Below are 24,625 nucleotides of genomic sequence, written 5' to 3' on the forward strand. Positions count from 1 at the left end.
TGAAGCACCTATATAAAAATTGACTGTGAATTAAGTCACAAAGCAAGTCTCACCAAATTTCAAAAACTGTCATGTTTCTTAGCACAAAGCAATTAAATTACAAGCTGTTAACCAAAAGACATGTGTGACTAATGATACAATAACTTACAATACCAGAAAAGGAAAACTAGGTGATTCTGGAAAATCCTCCCCTCTGGGGACAAATGGTGGTGAAGCTGAATAAAATTTAAGAAAAGCGTCTGTTTAGAGACATCAGCAGAATAATGAACATAAGATAGTAATTATAAGAATACAAGGTAATATAGAATTATCAGACTATGATCTGGAAGAAGAAAGACTTCCACAGGAGTGAGGACAACTTTTGGATACACTTTCATACTTTTGATGACTCAGGGGTTAGGGATACAGAAGTTAGAGACAGGCCCACTGAGAGGAGAGGCATCATTAAGCCCGCCAACATTTAGAACCGAAAATGCTGTATCTGAAAGTAAGGGTGAATGAGAAGGGACGGAGGCCTTGAACAAACTGCAGGTGTTTTTGAGTCGTCTGGATAGCCCAGGAAATCTCATGCAAGTCCCATTGCTAGTAATTCTTTCTACAACTTTTCAAACACAATGTCTAGCACAACATCAAATATAAGCAGGCACAGGACATAAGACAATAGGAACAAAACCCAGAAAAAAACCAGCCAATTGAAAAAGACAAGCATGTGTTCCAAACATTGAGATAAAAAGACACACCCTCTGGGGAGCCTGGGTGGCTCAGTCGGTTAAGTGTCTGACTCTTGGTTTTGGCTCAGGTCACGATCTCACAGTTCATGAGTTCAAGCCCCACTGTCTGACTCTGAGCTGACAGTGCAGAACCTGCTTGGGATCCTCTCTCTCCCTCTCTCTGCCCCTCACCTGTTCACACTCTCTCTCAAAATAAATAAATAAATAAACTTAAAAAAAAAAAAGACACAGGCTCTGGAATAGTTACGTTCAAGAAGGGTAAAGAAAATATTGAAAACTTTGGCAGGAAACTGGAAAATATTTTTTAAAGACTTCAGAATTGTGGGGTTCCTGGGTGGCTCAATCAGTTAAGTGTCCAACTTCGGCCCAGGTCATGATTTCACGGTTCATGGGTTCAAGCCCCGAGTCAGGCTCTGTGCTGACAGCTCAGAGCCTGGAGTCTGCTTCAGATTCTGTGTCTCCCTCCCTCTCTGCCCCTCCCCTGTTCATGTTCTGTCTCTCTCTCAAAAATAAATAAACATTTAAAACATAATTTTAAAAAAGACTTCAGAATTGTAAAAAGTATTGAAAAATCAAATAACCGAATTTTTTGCATAAAAAACAAAAACTAAATGGATGAGTTTGACAACAGTTTAAAAAGCATAGCCGAGAGAATTGTTGAGTTAGAAGACAGACAAGAAGGAAATATCCAAAATGAAGTATGAAGTACAAGGCAGGTAGGATATATGGAGAACTGAGTGAGAAATTTTAACATACATCAAGTTTACATAGGAAAAAAAAACAGGAAGAGAAAAAGAATGGGCAGAAGCAATATTTGAAAAGAATACGACTAGGAATTTTCCCCGATGAAAGGTATCAATTTACAGATAATTCACACGGTTTAGGGAGCTCCAAACCGGATAAATAAAATCATACTTCAACACTTCACAATGAAAATTCAGGCAAACAAAGGCAAGAAAAACTAATTTTTTTTAGTTGATTTGTTTTGATAAGTCATATGGAGAAAGACAGATACCATATGTTTTCACTCTTATGTGGATCCTGAGAAACTTAACAGAAGACCATGGGGGAGGGGAAGGGGGGAAAAAAGTTAGAAACGGAGGGAGGCAAACCATAAGAGACTCCTAAAAACTGAGAATAAACTGAGGGTCGATGGGGGTGGGAGATGCGGGGAGGGTGGGTGATGGGCATTGAGGAGGGCACCTATTGGGATGAGCACTGGGTGTTGTATGGAAACCAATTGGACAATAAATTTCATATTAAAAAATAATTTTTTAAAAAGGAAAGCACATAGAACAGCTTTTAAAAAGTTTATTTGTTTTCAGAGAGAGCGAGAAGGTACACAGGCATGTGTGGGGGAGGGGCAGAGAGAGGGAGGGAGAGAGTAGGGGAGGGGCGGAGAGAGGGAGGGAGAGAGAATCCCAAGCAGGCTCCGCACCGTCAGCACAGAGCCTGACTTAGGGCTCGATCTCATGAACTGTGAGATCATAATCTGAGCTGAAATCAAGAGTCGGACGCTCGACCGACTAAGCCACCCAGGCGCCCCGAGAAAAACTATTTTAAAGCAACAAGGGGCAATGAAAATATTGTCGGCAAAACAGCAACTATTAGATGGACCAGTGGTATCTTGGCAGAAACAGTGAAATGAGAAAAGAAAGGATTCATGTCAAATAACTATCAACCTGACGTCATAGTTTCAATGAAAAAATCCTTGAAGGATAAACATGGAATAATGACCAGATGCTCTCCGACAAAAACTAGATAAGTCCAAACTATTATTTTTTTTTAAAGAAAACTGCAAAGTTTTCCTCTGGAAGAAAGAAAATTATTTCAGAGAGAAAGATAGGAACGCAGAGCAGTGAAATTAGTAAGTATGTAGATAAATCTGAGCAAACATTGACTTTAAAGTTAACAAGGAGAAAGCGGGGTTTTAACTGGAGGAAGAAGCCAACGTAAAAGAACAAGGACGTAGGAGATGAGAGGGGAGGAGAGGGGGTTGAAGTAAAATTGCAGCCCCCCCCCCAGGTCCCATCCTTCACGTCCCCAAAGATTGGACCACGGAAGACTCTGTCCTCCTGGGTACGGAAAACCCAGAAAGGCTTGGCAAGAGAACCACCCTGGTCCTGACCAAAGCGGGGCAAATACAGTCCCTGAGAAACTGTAGCCAAGTTCACATCATCTGTGTGGTTCAGAAAACCTCAAGGTTTGAATTTAAAGTGTTCCTTTGCTAACAACGTCCCTAAATACTGGACAGAAATGGAAGCACATTTTCTCTCTGGAGGAGTAATCTTCACCTCAGGCCTCGAGGAATATGCACCCAGATTTTCAAGAAAAGAGTGCTTCCCATGAAAAATGAATGAAGCACAAAACAAAACAGGTCACCCTCAGTGAGACACATAGAAAAAACAAATTGCAGACTCAGACCTGAAAAGCTTCAGACCTTGCCATTTTCAGTCATTGATTTAAAAACAAGTCTATGTACTCTGTTTACATTTTTTAATATTTACGTATTCTTGATAGAGAGACAGAACATGAGTGCGGGAGGGGCAGAGAGGGAGACACAGAATCTGAAGCAGCCTCCAGGCTCGAGCTGTCAGCACAGAGCCCAATACAGGGCTTGAACCCACAGACTGAAAGATCATGACCTGAGCTGAAGTTGGACGGTCAACCGACTGAGTCATGCAGGCGCCCCTATGTACTGTGTTTAAAGAAATAAAACACAAGCCTGAGAATCTGTGTAGTGCATAGGAAACTTTACTATGTGACTCAGCAAACTTGGAAGATTCAGATAGAGCTGATAGAAATGGAAAATACACTAATCAATATGACAAATACAGGGGACAAAATTAACACATTGTTGGATGCAACCGAGGAGAGGATTAGTAAACTGGAAGAAAACCCAGAAGAAGTTATGCAGAATATACCACAGAGAAACAGAGAGAAAATGTAATAGAAAGGCTGATACACAAACATTAAGCACAGAAGCAGGACATGCTCTGTAAAGAGACTGCATTTCACTCCAGACAAAAGAAAAACCTAAAATCTGTAAGAGGAGAAGCGAGGCTAGTCTGTTCAAAGGAACAGAAGTTAGCTAGCTTAGTAACAACAAAAACTGAGGCCAGAGAAAAGTGGAATGAAATCGTTCATGTGTTGAGGGAGGAAGTGGCAATATAGAAATCTAGACCACCACGATCAGAAAATACATCTTTCAGGAATGAGAAAGAAAGAAAGACATTTTCAGATAAACACACAAGACACGACAGAAAATTTCCCACCAGTAGACCCCCACTAAAGGAAATTTCAATTTTTTTAATGTTTATTTATTTTTGAGAGAGGGAGAGAGAGAGAGAGAGAGAGAGAGCATGAGGAGGGGAGGGGTAGAGAGAGAGGGAGACACAGAATCCGAAGCAGGCTCCAGGCTCCGAGCTGTCAGCACAGAGCCCGACGCGGGGCTTGAACCCACAAACTGCGAGATCATGACCTGAGCCGGAGTCAGACGCTTAACCAACTGAGCCACCCAGGTGCCCCGGGAAATTTTCAAGGGAAAAGAAAATAATTTCAGATGAGAGATTGGAACCTTCGGGCGTAAAGAATGTGAAGAAAGTGGTTGTAACAGTGTACCGTGGGGTTTAAAAAAAGACAGAAATAATATACCTGACAGCAGAATATTACATTCGTGTATACCTCACTACATAGTGTGAAAACATGCAAAGAAAAAAGAAAATTTTAATAGAACCTCAGCAAAACAAATACGTACTCGTAGTGGGAGACTCTCAGACACTTCGTTCAGTAACAGGTAAATAGAACAGATTGCTCATCGGGAAGGATGCAGGTTTGTGTAATAACAATGACAAACCCAATGAACATATATGGAGCATACTGCCCACCCACAGCAGAATATACATTTTTCTCAAATACTTAAGGAACAATTCCCCGCCCCTCCTCACCCCCCCTCCGAATTGGCCGTGAAGCGAGGGCTGAATCTCAGAGGTCAGAGATTAAGCCACAAAGTAATAAACAAAGGTAACTAGACATCCCCATATGTTTGGAAATTAGCACACTTCTGAATAACCCATGGGTTTGAAACATCACAAGGGCAATCAGAAATTATTTGTACTGAACAATAACAAATACCACGTAATACAACGTGAGACGCAGCTAATGCTGTATTTAAAGGAAAAATATTGCCTTATGTGCCTCTAGAAAAAAGCCCGAAAATGTACGAGCTTACCATCTGACTCAGGACATTGAGAAAAGAGCACCAAAATAAATTCAAGAAAAAATATCAAGAAAAAATAATATTAAAAGACCACAGATGAATAAAAGAAAACAGAAACATTTACTAGAGCAGATAAACACATTGCTTATTTGAACTGACGCATTGGTGGGGCGCCTGGGTGACTCAGTGGGTTGGGCACCTTACTTCAGCTTAGGTCGTGATCTCGTGGTTTGTGAGTTCGAGCCCCGTGTCGGGTTCTGTGCTGACAGCTTGGAGCCTGGAGCCCGCTTGGGATTCTGCGTCTCCCTCTCTCTCTCTGCCCCTCCCCTGCTCATGCCCGCTCTCTCTCTGAAAACGACCCAACAACAGCAGCCCTTGAATGAAACTCATAAATATAATTCTGAATAAAAGAAGTAAGGAACAAAAGTACACGTGCAATCAGATTGCATTGATTTAAAATTCAAAACTCCACCATGATGAACGGAGACGCTTGCTTTCCAGGAAGGCAGACGGCCCTCCCGAGGCCAGGACCGAAGTAAGAGCTTCTTCTCCTTCAGAACTGAACTACGCAATTAATTCTGGGACTGGAAGCCACCTAGGACACTAAAGTGCGCATAACATCATGTGTTTATACCCTGGCTTCTTCCTTCTCCACCACTTACTCGTGGCCTGGTACACAGTAGGCGCTCAATAAAGTTCCGCTGGTGGAAAAAAAAACTACCAGTCACACTCCTCAGACTCGTTACCGGTCCCGATACAGAAGCCCAGGCTGTGGCCGTCGGGGGCCGCTGAGAATAAGGAAGGGACAAAAACTTCCAAGATACAACCTGGAAGTCTCTCCACGTCCCCTTGGATAGAAACCTCCCATTTGACATTCCTGACAAATAAAGCCCCTCTTTAACTTCCCTTCGGTAAAAGACAAGAATTCCTAGGGCTCGGAACACGTCTCCTGTCAATAACCAGGAAACATCCGTGCCTCCTGCGGCTCCCTGTCACCCACATTAGTGTGTGTTAAAGATGTGAGGTGCTATGGCAGTACTTGGGAGCAGGCTTTCTGATTATAAATTGGGCTTTTCTCTACTTAGTTATCTAATGGGGAAGTCCCACATTCTTAGCAGATTTTTTAGAAAAAAGCACTCTGTTGCCAAGAAGTTTTCAAAAGTTGCTATTTTTGTACAGCCTATAAAAATGCAGCACATTCTCCCTCCCTGCTGACTCTGCAGAAGCATTTAACTCATGGGCCGCGTTTCCAGAGCCTGGTTGCCATCTGGGCCCCGCACAGATGTTTTAGCAGGACAAGAACCCTCCCAGCACAAGTTTTTGTTCATTGTATTAAACAAAAGCAGCCCTGTTAATCTCGGTCTCATTCAGGACCGACTTTGGGGTGGGGGGGGGGGGGAGAGAATCAATATTTGCTAAGAGGGGAAGAACCAAATCAGTAGGGGAAAACAATTATTTGCTGGCTTTTCAGAGAATATTACAAATAATGATGGTTCAAAACCAGAAAAAAAAACTGTTCAAAGAGCGGCCCGACATGAGCCCTTTAATCTGTGGTTCAGTTTACCCTCTGGTTCATTCTTTCTATGAACAACTTGAATCCACGAAAATTTTTGTAGCAATACAAACTAATTGGTATGCAAATACCACCCTTCTCGGGTGCAGAATGGTTTCAGTTGGAAGGGCTCACACAACTGCCAGGCTCATCGCAACATGCTCGGATTGGCAAGGGTGCGGAAGACGTTTGCCGTGCGCGGGAGGGAGGGCTTGGGTGCCTCCTCGCCAGGGAACCAGAGCACGTGTCACAACTCCAAACACCAGCCACTCCGGAAAGGGAACCAATCCCAGCGTGCTCCTGCAAGGTCAGCCAAGAGAAACGTGTCTTCCTTCTACGCCCCTACGACAGTCTCTTCCTGAAAACTCAGGAAAGCGTAAGCCGTGTTGGAAGAGAAAGTCGTGGTTCACCGGAGAAGATCGTTTCTAACTGGGGGATCACTCAGCAGAAATCATCTTCTCCCTGGAACGAAGGCAACGTTAAGCCCAAACGGGAGTCACTTCATTAACCTTCCCATGTTCCTTCTCACTGTGGACCAGGTTTGAACGCACAGCTTGTAGGCAGAGGATCAAGGGCCAGGACGCAGCCCGTGCGACTCCCAGGCTGGTGTCTGGGCCTCCGTGAGTGGGAACCGGCTGGCCCGCAAGCCCCAGAGGGTGAGCCATCAGTGGGCAAACCCGTATTTCCTGCCTGGTTACTCACGACTCCACCTGACCTCGCAGCAAACATGCCGGCCTGGGAGATGACGGGGTTATTTCAGCTCTGGGAGCATCTAGGCTCCGCTGGTCAGGGTGAGACATGGAACCCCGGCCCGTGTCAACTCCAGGGAGCACTGGGCAGCCGCTACGGGCCAAGGGCTCGGTGACGCAGGAGAGAGGAAAGGCTCTGCCCTTGCTGTGTCTGCCCAGCAGGGGAGGCCAGCTCCTCAAACAAGCGGTGTGAGAGACACAAGGAGGGCCGTGAGGTCACAGGTGGTGCCAGTGGCACCCAGAGCAGCCGGTGGATGGAGCTGGAAGACTGGCCGTCCATCTGGCATTGAAGGATGGCAGAAAGGAGGCCTCCAGCCCAAGAGGGCAGCCGGCAAGGGCACCGCGGTGGCCCCAGGTGCAGAGCAGTGGGCCAGAGGCTTCAGTTAGGAAAACGGGGGTGAGACGGTGGGAGAAGCAGCGGAACCAGCAAAGTCAGGCAAAGGACATCGGTGCCAGGGCCCTGGGGCTGCCAGCAGGCTGTGCGAGGGCAGGTCCGGGGTTGAGGTGCGGACAGGAGCACCGCAACGATGCTGGGCTGTTATCATGGGCCAGTCTGGAAGCTCTTTTATTGCAAAAAATCAATTTTGGAGGGATTTTGAACAAATCTCCAGGTTATCGGTGTACGAAAAGGAGTGCATTTAGGTTCGGGAATGTGAAGTCTGGGTTTCCCTAGGGACGCCGTCTTCCCAATCCCAAGGGCCCTATTTAAGCAGGACGGCGCTCCGGGTGGGAAGAGAGGGGAAGTGAGGAGCTTGGCTGCAGCCGAAAAGGCTCACAGACACTGGAAGCTTCTCGCGGCAAGGAAGGAGACGGCAATTGGTGGAGGTGACGAACACAGAACAGCAGTGGAAGGGGGGCCGGTGAAGGGAGACGGCCTTGGGACCAGGGAGGAATTTCTCCAATGAATCCAAGTGTGCAGCGACGCTAGGGCTCCCCCGCGAGGCCCAGAGCTGGAGGAACCCACCCCCCAAGAGCGCTCATCAAAAGGAGTCCGAGGGATTCGACTTTGACCTAGAGATTGAACAAAACGGCCTCCGTCCCACGGAAGTTTCCTGGTGCCGCCGAGGTGCAGGGTTGGGTCAGAGAGGCTGGGCCCATCTCTGCACACACCCAACACCCGAAGCCCGATGGGCCCCGTGCAGTGGCGGCTGGGGCCTGCTTGCTCCTGCTCCTAGCATGTGAAGTGCCCCATGGACTTTACCCTCGTGAGCCCTGTCCTTGCTTGGCCGGCGTCCCCGGGCCAGCTGGGACTCTCAGCCGACTGTGCCCCTTCCCAGCCCTGCCTGCAGTGAGATCACGCTGGCCGCTGAGCGTCTGCCACGACGGGAGTATTTGCCCCAGGGAAAGCGGCACGTGTGACGAATCAGGGCTTTTCTCTCTCCTTTTCAGGGAGCAGGTGGTGAAGCGTGTCCCAGCAGACACCAGGGAGCCAGGGCAAAGCCCCTGGGCGACCCAAACTCCATCCTGCTCCTCCTCGACGTCCTGTCCGGTGCTCTCCGCACGCCTGTGCCTGGCGTCTGGGCTCGCGCTCAGCCTGGCTTCTGTCAACTGGCCCTGGGTCCTCTGTCGCTCTCTCCCCAGCCATTCACGTTGTCTAATGGCGCGCACTCCGCCAGAAGCATCCGCCGAGCACTCACCGTGCGCCAGGAGCCGAGGGGAGCGGTGTGCACACGCGTGAGCTCACGGACGCCCCCGGCCACCCTTGGCAGGGAGGTGCCCTCCTAGCACCGCCCCCACGCCACAGAGCGGGAGCCGGATGCCCTCCGAGGAGACACTCCCCAGCCCGCCGTAAGAGGCACAACATCCAGATCGTCCAAAGTAATGGCTGATCCACGGTGGCTTGTCCTTTGAGGAGGGGTGGGCCCCAGGGCCCAGTGAACCCTGGCGGATTTAGCATCCTACAACCGGCACCTTACCCACTCCTTGCTGAGACTGTGCCCCAGGGCCAGCGGGAGACCGAAGCCCAGGATTACGACTTGCGGAAGACAGTTGACACAAGGATCCTTTTGAGGTGGGTCCAAGGCACACACAGAACGTGGCGGAACCCGTGTTCCCGCTCGCGCCTGGGAAGGAGAGGAGGCTCCCTTCAGACGCACTCCCGGGGGCCTCCCTGCGTCCGATGGGATATGACTGGTGGCGGGAGGGGGCTGGGGCAGCTCCAAGTGCCCGGGCTGTTTCTTCACGTGTCAGGCGGGATGACGCCCTCTCCCTCCAGGGCTGCGGGAGACCCGAGAACAAAGTCCACACAGACGTAAACCCTCCGTAGACGTTGTTCCACGGAACTCGCTGAGCTGCAATGACAGCCCAGGGGAGGCCGTGGAGGCTTCCGGGCGCTCCAAACAGAAACACGGTGACCAAGGGCTCCTTTGGACCTCGGGTCACTGTGGACACTTACGGGAGGCCCGGATCAAGTTTGTCCGGCTTCCGCAGAGTCTCTCCTCCGGGTGTGAGTCAGGAACCTGACAGCTCGTGACCACGCGATTGTCCTTGAGGGGCAGACGGGGCAGCGCCAGCAGGTGAGGCCTGAGGTCACTGCATGGCCCTGGGAGGACGTGAAAACCCTCCGTGTGCAGGGTTGGGGGCCCCATCTCCACCTTGGACCCGGGGGCGGGGCGGGGGGGGACAGGGGCAGGCGGGCCTCCCTCCGAAGGCTCTGGAACGCCTGCTTGTGCACTCACACACCCCCACCACCTCTACCGTCAGCTCAGGCTTCCCGCTCCGGCCGGGAAGAGTGACCCCGGCGAGTATTTTCACAGCTGCCGGGAGACGTGTCCACTTGAGTCTTTAAACAGAGCCTGTCATCTCCCGCGGGAGGAGCGAGCCAGGCAAGGCCCACACCTCCGTCCAAGTAGAAGAGGCTCCCGGGCACGTTCTCTCTGTTTGGGCCTCATCAGCCAACCAGACAGAACCTAAGTCCCTGTCCGCTCCCAAGGGTCTGATGTGATTCCTGGTACGTTGTCTGTGGCGGCATCTCGGGGTCCCGGGTGGCAGGTGTCCGGCGCCCTTGCTGGAGGAGACAGGCGAGGCCCCTGCCCCTCTGGCCTTCAGCAGCTCAGCCTCGGAGTCAGCCCCCCTCACGGAGCCAGCCGAGGCACCAGGGCCGGCCCGATTCAGGCTCAGCACAGGTGGGCGGAGCCAAGGAGGGCGGGCCCGGGGCCAGCTGCCCCCCGAGCGCTGCGCCCCCCACCCGCCCTGGCCTCCAGGACCAGAGTCCTTCTCAGGGAGGATGCGTGAATACCTCACACCCCATCCTGCCGTGCGGCCGTTTGCCAACGAGACCGTGTGCAAAACAACCCTGCTGCTCGTGTTGGTCAGAAAACAGAGACCGCGAGGGGCAGCCCCCGGGCCAGCCCAGGGGACCCCAAGGCAGCAGGGATGCCCCTCGCTCAGTCCTCTCTGCCCTTCTCCCAAAGCCGGGCCCCTGGCGGACCACGAGGTCAGATGCTCAGAAGCTTGGGGAGGTGTCTGCTATGTGCTTCAGTAATTCTCCAGAGCAGCCCCATGGGGTCTCCCCGGGAAGGGGCTCCCCAGCATCTGGGATCTGCCCAGAAGGCCTGCCTGCCAGCTCCTCAGGGGCAGGCCTGGGGTGGCTCAGGAAGAAGCCAGGGTCTGCGTCCGGAGGGGACAGAGGCACATCCCCTGGTTGATTAGCTGGCACTTTCAGATCCCGGCCGTCCTCCCACCGCTGCCCTGAGCTGGGGTTCAGGCGGGGTTTGCACCTGCTCAGGAGCTCAGAGGCCAGGCGGGGAGACTGGCGAACGGCAGAGAGGGCCGGCTAGGGCACGGGGGCTCCAGCCAGCTACACGTGCGGCTGCGGCTGAGGGCCTGCCGGGTAGAGGGGGGCGCGGTGGTGCGGCCGTAGGGAAGACGGCTCCCTGAGCCCCGTCCTGGGACGGCTCCCGGGGATGAACCAGCACACCGGCAGCAATTTTTGTCCGAAGTCTTGTGCCAGTGCCAACACGGACTGTTTCCATCGCACAGGGGAAACCGAGGCAGCAACGGCTCCGGGTCTTTCGTGAGCTGCCCCATCAACTGGCCATGGGCACCGGCGCCCGTGTTAGGGAAGAGATCGTCCTCCCGATCTGAGAGCGGTGGAGACACAGAGGCTCCGGGAAGTCAGCAGTCTTGCCAAAAGTCACCTGGGAGGACAGGGCGGAACGGGCACCAAGCCAGCCCGGAGCCCAGGCTCTTCGCAGCACCTCCCGGAGGCCCGGGAACCTGGGCCCGGAAGGGCCACGTTACGAGGCCGAGGTGTCCAGTGCATCCCGGAAGCTCTTGCTGCCTCCGTGGTCTCTGCAAACACGCACGCTAGGAGCACGTGGTCTGGTCCTCCCTCCTTCCCAGTGAAGGAAGATGGCCCCGATGGGAACGGCGCAGGCCGCCCTCCGAGATCGTGCTCTGCCGAGGGCGTCAGCCTCCGTCGCTCGTGTCTGCCGGGACTCCGAGGCCGCCAGAGGCCCGGGGCAGCCTGGCGGTGGACGGAGGGGAGCCCCCAGCTGTGCCCTGCGTGGGGGCCGCGGCCTGGGGGCTGGAGTGGGGCAGCCCCGGGGCGCGTATTCGGCTTTCTGGGCTCTGTCCTGAGTTGGAAGTGGGGACAGGCCTCAGGGAAGCGGGGGGGGGGGGGGGCTAACCATGTCCTGGTCGTTCGGGGCCAACCGTCGCGGGGACACTGCTGGCTTCCTGGATGGGCGCTGGAGACGGAGGTCCCACCCCCACCACCGTAGCACACGTCTGACTCCTGGAGAGCAGGTGGGCTTCCCGAGCTGGTCACCGTGGATGAGGAGGTCCCCTGCGGGTTGTGGGCCAGGGTTCTGGCCGCTGGCCCTTTGCACATTCAGCCTGTCACAGGAGACCCCAGCCCTGAACACAGTCCCGCAAGCCAGGGGCCAGAGGATAACGGGGACTGCCCACGAGGCGAGTGGGTCGGGGAGAGCTGCTCTGGGGCCTTCCGCAGCCCCACGGCCGTTACCGAAAGGCTGTGGGTCACTAAGTACAATTTCATTCCGGGGCCTCAGGCACAGGCGGGAGACATGACGGCTCCATCCTTCAGGCTTGAAACCCAGGCTCTGTCATTCCGGGACCCTCGTCCCGGGCTCCCTGCTCTCCTGGGGCCTCCGTCCCGCACCACATCCCCGGTGCTACCTGCATGACTCCTCCTGTCTGGGCTCAGGCAGGACAGCCTCTGTCCCCAACGTGAGCCTGTGGCCTGGCAAGGCCCCAGTGGACTCGAGGTTGCCCTGTGGGTGTCTTCCTGACCCCCCAGCAGCCTCCGCGCACTCCTTGGAAGTCAGGACTGACCACCTGCCCTTCCCTGGGGTCGGCCTGGCCCTTGCCCACTGCTGTGATGCCCATTGCTGGGACCAGGCCGGGCTGGGCTTCTTCAAGGAGCCCTCACCTCTCAGGCTGTACCTGGGCAGTGAGCCGCACAGCCTCTGCTCCCCTTGTGAGCCGCTAAGTTTACGGGGGGCTCCCACTGTCAGGGTGTAGAGCCAGCAAGGGGTGGGGTCGCAGGGGCCTCACCTCCTGCTCTGGGCTCTTCTTCCCGACTTTTCCTGAAGCTCCTCCCCCAGCCCCCTGCTAGTGACTCCCCGTGGGTGTTGGCCTGCCTGGTGTCCCCACTAGGAGAGGGCGGCCCAGGTCAACAAAGTGGGGACGCGGTTGCCTTTGCCTCCGCAGGGGTGGGGGGAGACTGAGATGGGGGGAGGAGACTCTGGGACTTCCCACCGCATCACACGCTGCCTCCCTCCTCTGCAGGGACTCACCCAGAGAGTGTCCTGGGTTCAAGTTCCACCCTGGGGTTTCCGGGCTGGACCCCGGGGGAGCTTCACTTACTGTCCCCACGCCTTTGTCGCCCGGTCTGTGCAGTGGGGTGACGTCGTGAGGGAACATCCACCAATCTCTCACTGTAAGTTGTGCTCCATTGTTTTGCGACAGCTTTTTTAAACTGGGACGTTTTCGAGGTAAAATTGTAAAGTGAAGATTGGCCATAGGAGGGCCCCTGTGGGGCAGTGTCCTCGTGTCATCGGGGCCTCCTGGCTGCCACCACCACCGTGGTAATCACCCGCCCCGTCCACAGCAGAGCAAAGCATCCCTCCAGGGCGGCCAAGCATGGGGTGCGGAGCAAAGCTGGGGTGCAGGGACTGGAGGCCACCAGCCCTGGGCTCGCTGCTCTGTCCAGTTCCAGCTGGACTCCGTGTTCCAGTGCTCCCCACCCCTCGTTCAGCAGCAGCCTGGCAAAGCCCCACCCGAGAAGCATCTGGGCCCCCACATTTGTCCCACGTGCCCCAGAGTCCCTGGGGATTCAGACGAGTCAATTCTCCTTTACCTCCAACAGCAGCGAGAGTATTTCAGACCCAGACTTCACAGTCACTTCTCTGCAAACCCAGGAAGGCCTGGGAAATGGCACCGGCTCCCGCCCGCCGCACTTTCATACGGGGCCGTGGGACAGGACGACCTCATTAACAAAACAAGACAGAAGACAGGGGGCTGGGCTGGGCCCATAAACTGTGGTTTGCCAAGATCTTCAGAAGCGATCCGTTGTTGAAGGTGAGATGAGTACACTCTGATCTCTGTGTGTATGCACACATGCCCACACGCGTGTACCTACGTGAATAGGCACCCATGTATTTTGAAAATTTAAAGCTGGGGGCGCCTGGCTGGCTCTGTCGGCGGAGCGTGCGACGTGATCTTGAGGTTGTGAGTTGAAGCCCCACGTTGGGTGTAGAGATGGCTTGAAAACAAAATCTTTCATAAAAAAGAAAATTAAATTAACAGGTAAAAAATTTAAAGACCACAGACTTAGCATAAGTATGTTCATTACAAGGCTACTTATCGTTTAAAAGCTTTGACAGGTAACCTAAAGTCCAACAACAGGGAATTGACTGCGTTAGGTGAGCCACACATTGGGGGGTCTATGCAGCTATTAAAAATTGCATGGCAGGAAAGTATAAATAACATGAAAACAGCTTCTCAATATGCGTGTAGCAAGGAGAGAAAGGTTGTAGGTGCTGGTGTTAGTGACAGAGCGTGAGAGAGGACAGATAGCCCAGCAAGCACCGCAGTGTCCCCGAGGCCCAGGGGCCACAGTGCCGGGCCCGCTGGAAGTTTCCGCCGGGGGTCCCTGCTGCCCAGGTCAGCACCCCCGGACACACGCCCGCCAGGCCTCGGGCCTGTGCTCAGAGGCTCCTGGAGTCGGAGGCTCACCCCCCGCCCCCCGAATCTCCCACGCCACCCTCCCGGGATCGCCCACACGTTAAAGCTCCGGAAGAGACACGAGGCAGCAGAGCAGTTCTGCGCACATGCAGCACGGCCCCTTCCAAGGGCCCTGGGCAAGGCGGCTCGGCGTTCTGCCTGGTGCGGCTATGAATTAAAAGCTTCAGACTGAACCGTCTCCAACATAGCTTGAGATTTCGGGGAGAGGATTTTTCCTTCCTTTCCCTTGTTCCTTTTCACTTGCCTTTTTTTTTTTTTCTCACTTTTAAAAAACACAGTCATTAAAGGAGGTCCCCGGGGAAATGAAACACAGAGCACTGTGTTAAGATATCATAGAAGTTCTGACTTTCAATACCCAATTCCCCAGAAAATTTTGAATTAAGCCAGTGAGTTCCACATTTACAGAAACGCTGGAAATTTTCTGGGGAAATTATTCAGAATGGAATGAGTAGCTGTAGCTGGTAAGAGTCTCTCTCCCTGCTCCCAATCTGCCCAAAGCTGTTCTTCCCGTGATGAAATTTTTATGAATGAAACCACCAAGTCTACCAACGGCTCCAGAGTGCCAGCAGCCACAGCCGGATCTCAGGTGGGACGAGGCTTTGAAACGTGGGGTGTGGGGACGCTGTCAGGGTCGTGCGAGCCTTGGCCAGATTCGTGCCCTGGGACGCGCCCGGACATTTTGGGGAAGCTCAGAAGAGAGATGTGGCTCTGTGCCACAACAAATGACCTTACAAAGTTCACCTTCTTATATAAGGTCTTTAGTTTCTAAAATCACAACCCCCTGCCCCGTTTCAGATCAAAATAGCATATACAATTGTTGCCGGTTCAATAGTAAACTCTCTCGGTGATTATAGATGACAGGAAATTCAAGTACGTATGTATTTTGAAAATACTTTAAGGTAATATAATACCTAAGTTCAATTAAATATTTTAGTTCAATTGAAATATAATTGAAATATAATTATGGGAATTTACTGCATAATTGCATCGCATAATTGTGTAATATGAGACAGTGATCATTTTAATAACTCTTTATGCTTCATAATTCCTCAGGAAGAATAATCCTCATCATATCAAAATAGGATGTTTATTATAACCAGGATATTTTTCCAAAAGGCACATAGTCATGTAAGTCTAAAAAGACATTACCTGATAGTACTCTGTTGTCATATCCTTGTTTGAGTGTGTAAAATGTATTTTTAATTTTCTAATTAGCATGATAGAAAATGGACTATGGATTTTAAACATCTAAAGAAAAAGAAGGCTTTGCATAATTCGGAAATAATTCTCATCAGGCGTTTGTCAAACATCGATACAACATACACATTCTGAAATTCTGTCTTACCTGTTACTATAGAGTAAGAGATATAATCCTTAATAGTCTAAGGACAACCAAGAAAACAAAGATAAATGGAGAAAAGCTTAAAAGCTTAAAAAATGTATTTTTTCAGACAGCTCTGGATCTTTGACTATAAATACAAAAAAAAAGAGAGGTCGTGGGACAATTTCTTTTATTATCATTGCACTTGCCAACTCTGCTCAAAATCCTTCATGGGTTCATCAACATTATAAAAAATCTAGCTGTGTGCTATCTCTACGAAGTATTATCCCTCGAAATAAATGAAAATAAATAGGAAAAGGTAATAATGTAAAACAATTGTTTAAATTTTTTTAATGTTTATTTATTTCTGAGAGAGAGACAGACAGACAAAGCATGAGTGGGGGAGGGGCAGAGAGAGCGGGAGACACAGAATCCGAAGCAGGCTCCAGGCTCCGAGCTGCCGGCACAGAGCCCGACACGGGGCTTGAACTCAGGAACTGCGAGATCATGACCTGATCTGAAGTCGGACGCTTAACTGACTAAGCCACCCAGGTGACCCTAAAATAATTTTTAACAAGTCCAGAATGAGTGATCTTTCACACAAGTTAATACTCAATCATGAATCTTTCATGGCTGTGAATGAGGGTGTTGAGTCTAAGAAAAGTAATAACTTCCCTTATAAAATATGACCTTCTTATTCTTCTGGGGCTAAATCCAAGATATTTTTTATTTTATCAGACTCCCTAAGATCACTTCAATAAAAAGACGACCAGGCTTCAAGTGTGTATCACAAGACGGAAGGAATACAATTCTCTTGGCAGCTAGAACCAAACCTGTGTTGGGGCCGCCTGGGTGGTTCAGTCGGTTGAGCGTCCGACTTTGGCTCAGGTCATGATCTCACAGTTTGTGAGTTCGAGCCCCGTGTCAGGCTCTGTGCTGACAGCTCGGAGCCTGGAACCTGCTTCAGATTCAGTGTCTCCCTCTCTCTCTGCCCCTCCGAACACACACTCTGTCTCTCAAAAATTTATAAACATTAAAAAAAAAACTGTGTTTAGGACAAAGTCCGCTTTTATTGTAAATTGTCTTACAGAAGGTGAGTCTTTATGGGAGACGGTGGGACTCAGAATCTCCTGAAAGTCCACCGGGGAAGCTTTTTGTAAAGCTAAATATGTCTATTTTAATTTTTAAACGTTCATTTTTTCTTAAATAATACTGTTTTCATTTTATCAGTTTTACTATGTCCTTTCTTTAGTGACATGTTGGTACTAGTAGATGGTCAAATGGATTCCTTATATTCATGTGTATCTTATTAAATAAATAAAAGACCTTTCCTTCCCTACGTTTTTTGCATCTGTGGGTTTTCTCTTCTGAGTTCTGTTCTCTGTTCCATTTATCTACTGTTCTGAACCAAAAATAGAAATAAAAAGAAACTGAATAAACTATAAACACGAGAGAGGCAATGTTTGCAAATCACACATCCAACAAAAGACTTGTATCCAGAATACATAGAGCATGTGCAAAATTCGAATGAGAAAATAAATAATCCAGTTTTAAAATGGGAAAAAGAATTGAACAGAACACTTTACCAGAGAGGATAGACAAATGGAAAACAAGTACATGAAAAGGTCCTCAACATCACAAGGAATTAGGGAAATACCAGTTAAAATTATAATTAGATTCCATACACTCTTATTGGAATGGCTAAAATAAAAATAAATGCACATATGCATATGCAAGCAAGTAATAAACGAATGCAATCTGACAGCATCCGGTACCAACAAGGATGCAGAGCCTCTGACACAGTCATGCATGCTGACAGGGATGCAAGATCGTTCAACCACCCTGGAAAACAGTTTGGCATTCCTTAGGAATTTGAAAATACATATAACATGTGACCAGCCATCTCTCTGTGTTTGTTCTGGAGAAATTCAAACGGATGCCACTCAAAACCCTATACGTAAATGTTTGCAGCAACCCTGTTTATAATTGCCCAAACTGGGAAACAACCCACCACGTAGGGTGGCTTCCACACTGATAGGCTTTGACAGATGTGGAAGAGGAGGAGGAGTCTGGTTTGTACATTTCACAGCCTTTCCAGGCTTGGAGGATAATAATTGGGGGCTGGGCCCACCAAGGGCAGAAAGCATAGTAAACAACCGCACATTTTAGGTAGAGACCTCGAAAAGCTGAATTCTAGGAGCTCTCATATGGTGACAAATTTTCAGCAATTGGCTCTAGAAGATAAAAAGCCCTGATTTAGAACATTTCCTAATGTCCATGGTGTAAATACTCCCAGAGAGCCAATTTCAAGCTACCCATATGACCTCACTGAACACAGAGCTGGGAAGGTCTGAGCCCAATCAGCTCCCATGAGCCAGTGCTAGCTGGCTCCAGCACACCACTTCCTAGAAGTCAGGATGCCCTTGAGTAAGCCGCTTCTTGGATCCGGCTCTGAATCATCACGGTACAGAAAGTCTCTCAAACCCTGGAACTGGATTAAAGTGATCAGTGGATTGCCGGTGACTCCCAGGGGCCTCACACATGACTCATACGAAAGACAGAAGAAAGCACAGCACTGTTCCCAATTTTCTTCTTAAAAAACAAAACAAAACAAAAAAGAACACTGATCATCACACCAGCCAAGATAACCAGGCAGATAAGTAAATAAGACATCATGAATGAGAACCAACACAAACAACAGGCGAGAGAAACAGGCCTCCAGGTGCTGACAGAGTAGAATGACCAGGAAAGAAGCCAGATACCGAGTCAACATGCTGTACGGTGGGTTCCATTTACATACAAGTCAAAATGGCAACGTGAAATTACAGTGTTTGGAGACACAGAGGTTGAAAAGGATAAAGAAAGCAGGAAGTGAGTGCAATAAAAGTTGGGATTGTGGCTGGTTTTAGGGGTGAGCGGGGGCTGTGACTTGGAAGGGGCATGCGGGTGGGGGTTCCAGTTGCCTGGATGGTGACAACTCTGGTGTTCAATGCATAGTAATTTATTAAAGTGGAAATGTATGCTTTATGCATTTCTCTCTATATTATATGTATGTCACAGGAAAAATGTTAAAAATAATACATCATGCCCGAGTACTCTTAATCCAAGTAATGCAGAGGTGATTCAGCATTTGAGAAATATGTCAGCGTAACTCTCTACAATAATAGATTAATGGAGAAGAGCATCTTAATTTTTATTTTTGACAAACAAAAGGGCCTTGATGAATTAAAACCGCATGTGCGTGATTGAAAACAAGGCTCTTAGGAAACCAAGACCAAAGGAAACTAAAACCAAAACTAAAAGAAAAAGGAAAAATGTGCTCATTCTCCTCACTCTCATGCAGCATTTGCTAGTGGATTCCGCCAATACCAAGGGGAGAGATGGGAGTGCAGAAGAGGAAACAGAAGAGGAAAAAGTATGTCATTCTTTGCCGATATGTGATTGTCCACAGGAAATGCAGGAGAATGAAGCGGTCCCGCCCAGGCGCTCACCTGTCCGCGCTGCCGCTTACGCAGAATGCGATTTGTGGTGCTCTACGGGTGGTCCACCAGCAGCCCTCATTGCCAGTATCGACCAAAAACTATAAAATGTCTAAGAACAGATCCGACAGGAAGTGCACTTTGTCTATAGAAAACTATAAGACTGCATGCAAGGGTCTTTGTTTTTTTTGTCTCTTTGTTTAAACTGACCTTAATAAAATAGAGAAAAAATCACATTCATTGACGAGAAGACTCCAGTCATACAGATGCTAACTCTCCCCTGAATTGATCTAAAAACCCAGTGCAATTCTGACAAAAATCCCAATGAGCTTTCACATGAACCCTGGCAAACTGTTCCTGAAATTCATGTGTAAGCACAAGGCGCACGGAGGGTTAGGATGATTTGGGAAGAGAACCGTACGGGACACTCCCCAGCCACGTATCACGATGCATCACCTGGGTGACACAGCAGGCGCTCGGCCATGAACTGACTCATTGGTCCTGATCCTACTCCTGGGGACCCGTGGCAGTGCTGGGTTCTGCCTCCCCGGTGGATGTGGGAGCGGCCTCACACAATAAGCTGAGTCATGGGCAGGAGCTGCTGGCGTTCCTGTGTCTCCGAATCCACAGGTGTGCCCAGAAATCCTGTGGAAGAATCTAGACTTTACCAGAGCGTGGAGCTGGGGAGCAGGAGGAGCGGATCTTTAGCTGCCAGCCTACCTGGGCGCCTAGCCGTGCATCCCCCGTTACAAGCGACGGAAGGCCACGTGGGACCCCCCGAGACAGATCATTTATTAATAATCGCATGGACTTTTTCTGAACTTTATTTTCGAAACACCCATATCGTTTTCATTTTTAAATTGTATTTATTTAAAAAAAATTTTTGTATTGTGGCAAAATGTAAAACTTGCCATTTTAATCCATCTTAAGTGTGCGATTCCGGGGTACTAAGCAGACTCGCAATGCTGTGCAACCATTATCCCTACCTCCTCAGAACTTCGTCCATATCCCAAACTGAGACTCCGTGCCCATAACACACGGACTCCCCAGCCCCTCCCCCAGCCCCAGGCCCCTGGCATGCTACTTTCTCTGTCTCCGAATTTGACTCCTCTAGGGACCTCATGGAAGCAGAACTATGCAGTATTTGTCCTTTTGGTGGCTGGCTGGTTTCACTCAACATAATGTCCTCAGAGTTCATCCGTGTTGTAACAGGAGACAGAATCTCCTTCCTTTTTAAGGCTGAATAACATTCCGTTGCGTGGCCGGACCACATTTTGGTTTTCCCGTCCACCATATTGGACACCTGAGCCGTTGTGAACAATGCTGCCATAATATGGGTGGGTAGGTGTCTCTTTGAGCCCCTGCTTTCGTTTCTTTTGGGTGCATACCCAGAAGTGGGATTGCTGGCTCATATGGTCGGTAATTCTGTGTTTAATCTTTTGAGGAATATTTCAGTTTTAAAAAGCATCGTTAATCTACCACAGTGTGTTGTTTCTGTCAAACGTATCCATGTACTTTTTTTTCTTTTCTTTTCTTTTCTTTTTTTTTTTTTTTTTTTTTTTTTTTTTTTTTTTTTTTTTTTTTTTGGTAGTTTAAAAAGAATCCCAGAGCTTGGGATGGTTGGGGAAAGGAACATTTGTTCCAGATTCAAATAAGGTATAGTGTGGCATTTGTAGAACAAATAAACTGCTCAGGGCGGTGGCTGAGGGGGTGTCTCAGCCTATCCGCCTTCTCAGTCTACCTGTCATACTCCAGGAAGCTGAGGGCTATACCTGGTGTAGGAACGAAATGACAGGAGGACAGCAGCCAAGGGCCACCTTCCCCCACCCCCCATGGCCTGAGCTGCTTCGTGGCCTCAAAGCCCAGCTACACGGGGGTGGGGGGAGGGGGGTGTCCCCTGCGGAGGTCGCCTGCCCCACCCCCACACCCACCCCCTGCCAGCTCCACCCTGTCCGTGCCCACGCGCTCAGCCTAAGAGGGGCAGCCTTGAGCCCTCGGTCTCCACTGGCGGAGGAGGAAAGAAGGTGGCTTCGACGGTCTCCCCGGGTCTGTGCCCGACGCAGGGAGGGGCCCAGGTTTGCATCTACTTTCCATGGAACCCGCTGTGCCGATTGTGAATCAAGAGTTAAGGGAAATTTTAAAAATTAAATCTGAAACCACAGGATATGTACAAGAGGGTGATGATTATGCCTGGGAGTTTTTATCAGTCACAGCTGTTCCATTATGTTTGTTTACTTTCGGGTAGAAATGGTCCTTTGAAATACATGACCAAAATAAACACACTGGCAGCTGTGGTTGGCATGGGTGAGCGAGCCGGCGGAACCAGACCCGGGAGGCCACCAGCTCGCCAGCGCCGTGTCAACGGCAAAATAAATAACCCCGATGATACCCAACAACAGAAATCGCCTGTGAAAAATTCTATTGGAATCTAGGAATCATGAAATTTTGTGGAATGTTGCAATTCCGGCGAAACCCAAAAGTTTATTTTGTTTTTAAATACTGAATCTGGAATTCAATATGAAATGTGGTGTCACAAAGAAACCACCATGATGGCATAATACACTTCTACTGTCAATAATTATTATATACAAATATTTATTGAGCACTTACTACGCGCTAGGCATTCAGCTCTCTGCTGGGCACCCAGAAGTGGAAAGGAAAGTCAAAATTCCTCTCTCACTGGGACACCTGGATGGCTCAGTCGGTTGAGTGTCTGGCTCTTGATTTCTGCTCAGGTCATGATCGAAGGGTCATAGGATCGAGCCCCTAGTCAGTCTCTGCGCTAAGCGTGGAGACTGCTTAAGATTCTCTCCCTCTCTCTCTCTCTCTTTCTCTCAAAAATAAATAAACATTACAAAAAATTTTAAATAAAAAAACTGGCAAGAAGACCAACAATAACATAATTTCAGGTAACAATTAATGACATCAAAAGTTTCAATCATAGGGGAGCCTGGGTGGCTCAGCCGGTTGAGCGTCTGGCTTCGGCTCAGGTCACGATCTCACAGTTCGTGGGTTCGAGCCCCACGTCGGGCTCTGTGCTGACAGCTCGGAGCCTGGAGCCTGGTTCGGATTCTGTGTCTTCCTCTCTCTCTCTGCCCCTCCCCTGCTCATGTTCTGTCTCTCTCTCTCTCTCCTTCAAAAATAAATTTTAAAAAAATTAAAAAAAATTTTTTTTTAAGTTTCAATCATAATTAATTTAAATGATTAAACTTGGTTGATCACACATGTATAAACACATGTTAATTGAATTATGATAGAAACTTTATATATCATACACCCCAAATCATCTCTAACCACAAGTCCATAGAGGAAAATAAAGGCAAAGAAATTCCTTAAGGGACTTATGTTCTTCTTATACACATATGAACGTGTGCACTGTTTATAAATTCACAATATTTCACCTACTTTACATAAATTTAAAAAAAAAGTGCAAAGAAGTTTATAGAAACCAACATTTTTCATTTTGAGGAAAACTGCTGAAAAACTAAATTTGAAGAGTTGGCGTTTGTGTCTCCATCTGAGATCATGAAATTACGGTTTCTGACAGGGTTTCTCCTCTGCTCGTAATTGAAACCCCTCTACGAATAAGGAACTGCGTATAAAAACGTGCAGCACTGATATTTCTGCTTCCATGATATAGGGGATCTCAGGGCCACAACTGTTCTTGGAGGTTAACGAGCAGAGAAGAAGTGACGTGTGCTGCTGTCCATTCCCTCAGCGTGAACCGCATCGGAGGAGAGAGGACAGACTCTGCAGGGCAGCTCCACGGGGAGACCGTGCAGGGACTTCCCACGATCGCCCCGATTCTGGTCCTGGTTTCGCTGGAAGAGGGCTGGTTTCACTGGAGGCAGTGCTCTGAGCGCGGTGCTGTTGGTCGTAAAGTTACCAAGAACCAAGTCGAATTGGTGATGCCACACTTCCTGCCAAGCGCTGCCGTCTCCCCCCGGGGACTTAGAGGGTTATGAATCGGGCACACACCTGAGCGTTAATATCACTCGCCAAAAAGCACGTTCCTGGGAGATGCGGACCCCTGGTCCTCAGGGTGGGATCTGCGTTTGTTCCCGTCTGGGATACAGACTCGTCCGCGGGTTAAGGTGTAGACAAGGTGTTTCTTGGCCTAGATCAAAATGTGAGCCATTCCGTAGGACTTTTCTAGAGCCCTGCTGAGAGAGCTAAGTTATGTTCACCAGGGCCCTGTTACCTCTGAATATACGTGAAAGGATTTTTTTTTAATATTTTATTTATTTTTGAGAGAAAGAACGCGAGTGGGTAGGGGCAGAGAGAGAGGGAGACACAGAATCCAAAGCAGGCTCCAGGTTATTTATTTATTTATTTATTTAATGTTTATTTTTGAGGGAGAGAGAGAGAGACAGAACGCGAGCAGGGGACGGGCAGAGAGAGAGGGAGACACCGAATCCGAAGCAGCTCCAGGCTCCGAGCTGTCGGCACAGAGCCCGACGCGGGGCTCGAACCCATGAACTGTGAATCGTGACCTGAGCCGAAGCCAGATGCTTAACCGACTGAGCCACCCAGGGGCCCCAAGAATGTTTTTAACTATACTTCCTGCCACTTAGGAATCGTTCTGGCTACAGAGAAAGACGGTCCAACCCAGCTGCTTCCAGTCACCCCACACGGCAAGTCTGGAGGTGGAACGGCCCAGAACTCCTCCTTGGTGCCGTCCAGGAACACAGGTTCCTCCCAACATCCTGTGCCGCGTCCCTAGCAAACCAGCGCTCATCTTCACGCTGTGTCTCCCGAGGACAGCAGGCTGCAGCACACGCAGCACCACACCCATATTCAAATAAAAAAAACAAACAAAAATAGCGAGGAGCAAAGAGTAAAGGAGGGAACTCCTCCGAGTCTAGTCCTTATTATCTGAAAGCAAGACATCCCTGGTGATCGACTAACCCCCACTCACAACCTGTCAGCGCTGGGGCTCCTGCGGACCCCAGACCAACCACTGGCCAAGAGAGGAGACACCGAAGACAGGCTGAGGGGAGTGCGGTCTCCCTGAGACCCAGACATCGCAACCCCCATCTGGACAAAATGGCGTTCTGTTGTCAGAGAAGAAGGAGACACAGATGCTGGGGGCTGAGGGGAAACGGCACCTGTCTTCGTGCTCCCGGAGACCACCCGGAGCACTCTTGCGCCCGAGTCTGCTCCACACGATTGCTCAAAAGGGGGCCAAGGGGAGGACTCTCGTGTCAATTGTACGAAAAATCCAAGTGACATCAAGGTAGCAGGTTGTTTTCAGCCGAACCCTCAGGGAGGGAGCTGTGATTTGTGGGAGGGGCTTCTGTAGGAAGGGGGACGTGGGTGTGTGTGGTGGGAAGGCCCCCAGAGAGGCAGGGCGAGAAATGAT

The sequence above is a fragment of the Panthera uncia genome (assembly GCF_023721935.1).
Source record: "Panthera uncia isolate 11264 chromosome C1 unlocalized genomic scaffold, Puncia_PCG_1.0 HiC_scaffold_3, whole genome shotgun sequence".
In the NCBI taxonomy this organism is placed as follows: Eukaryota; Metazoa; Chordata; class Mammalia; order Carnivora; family Felidae; genus Panthera; species Panthera uncia.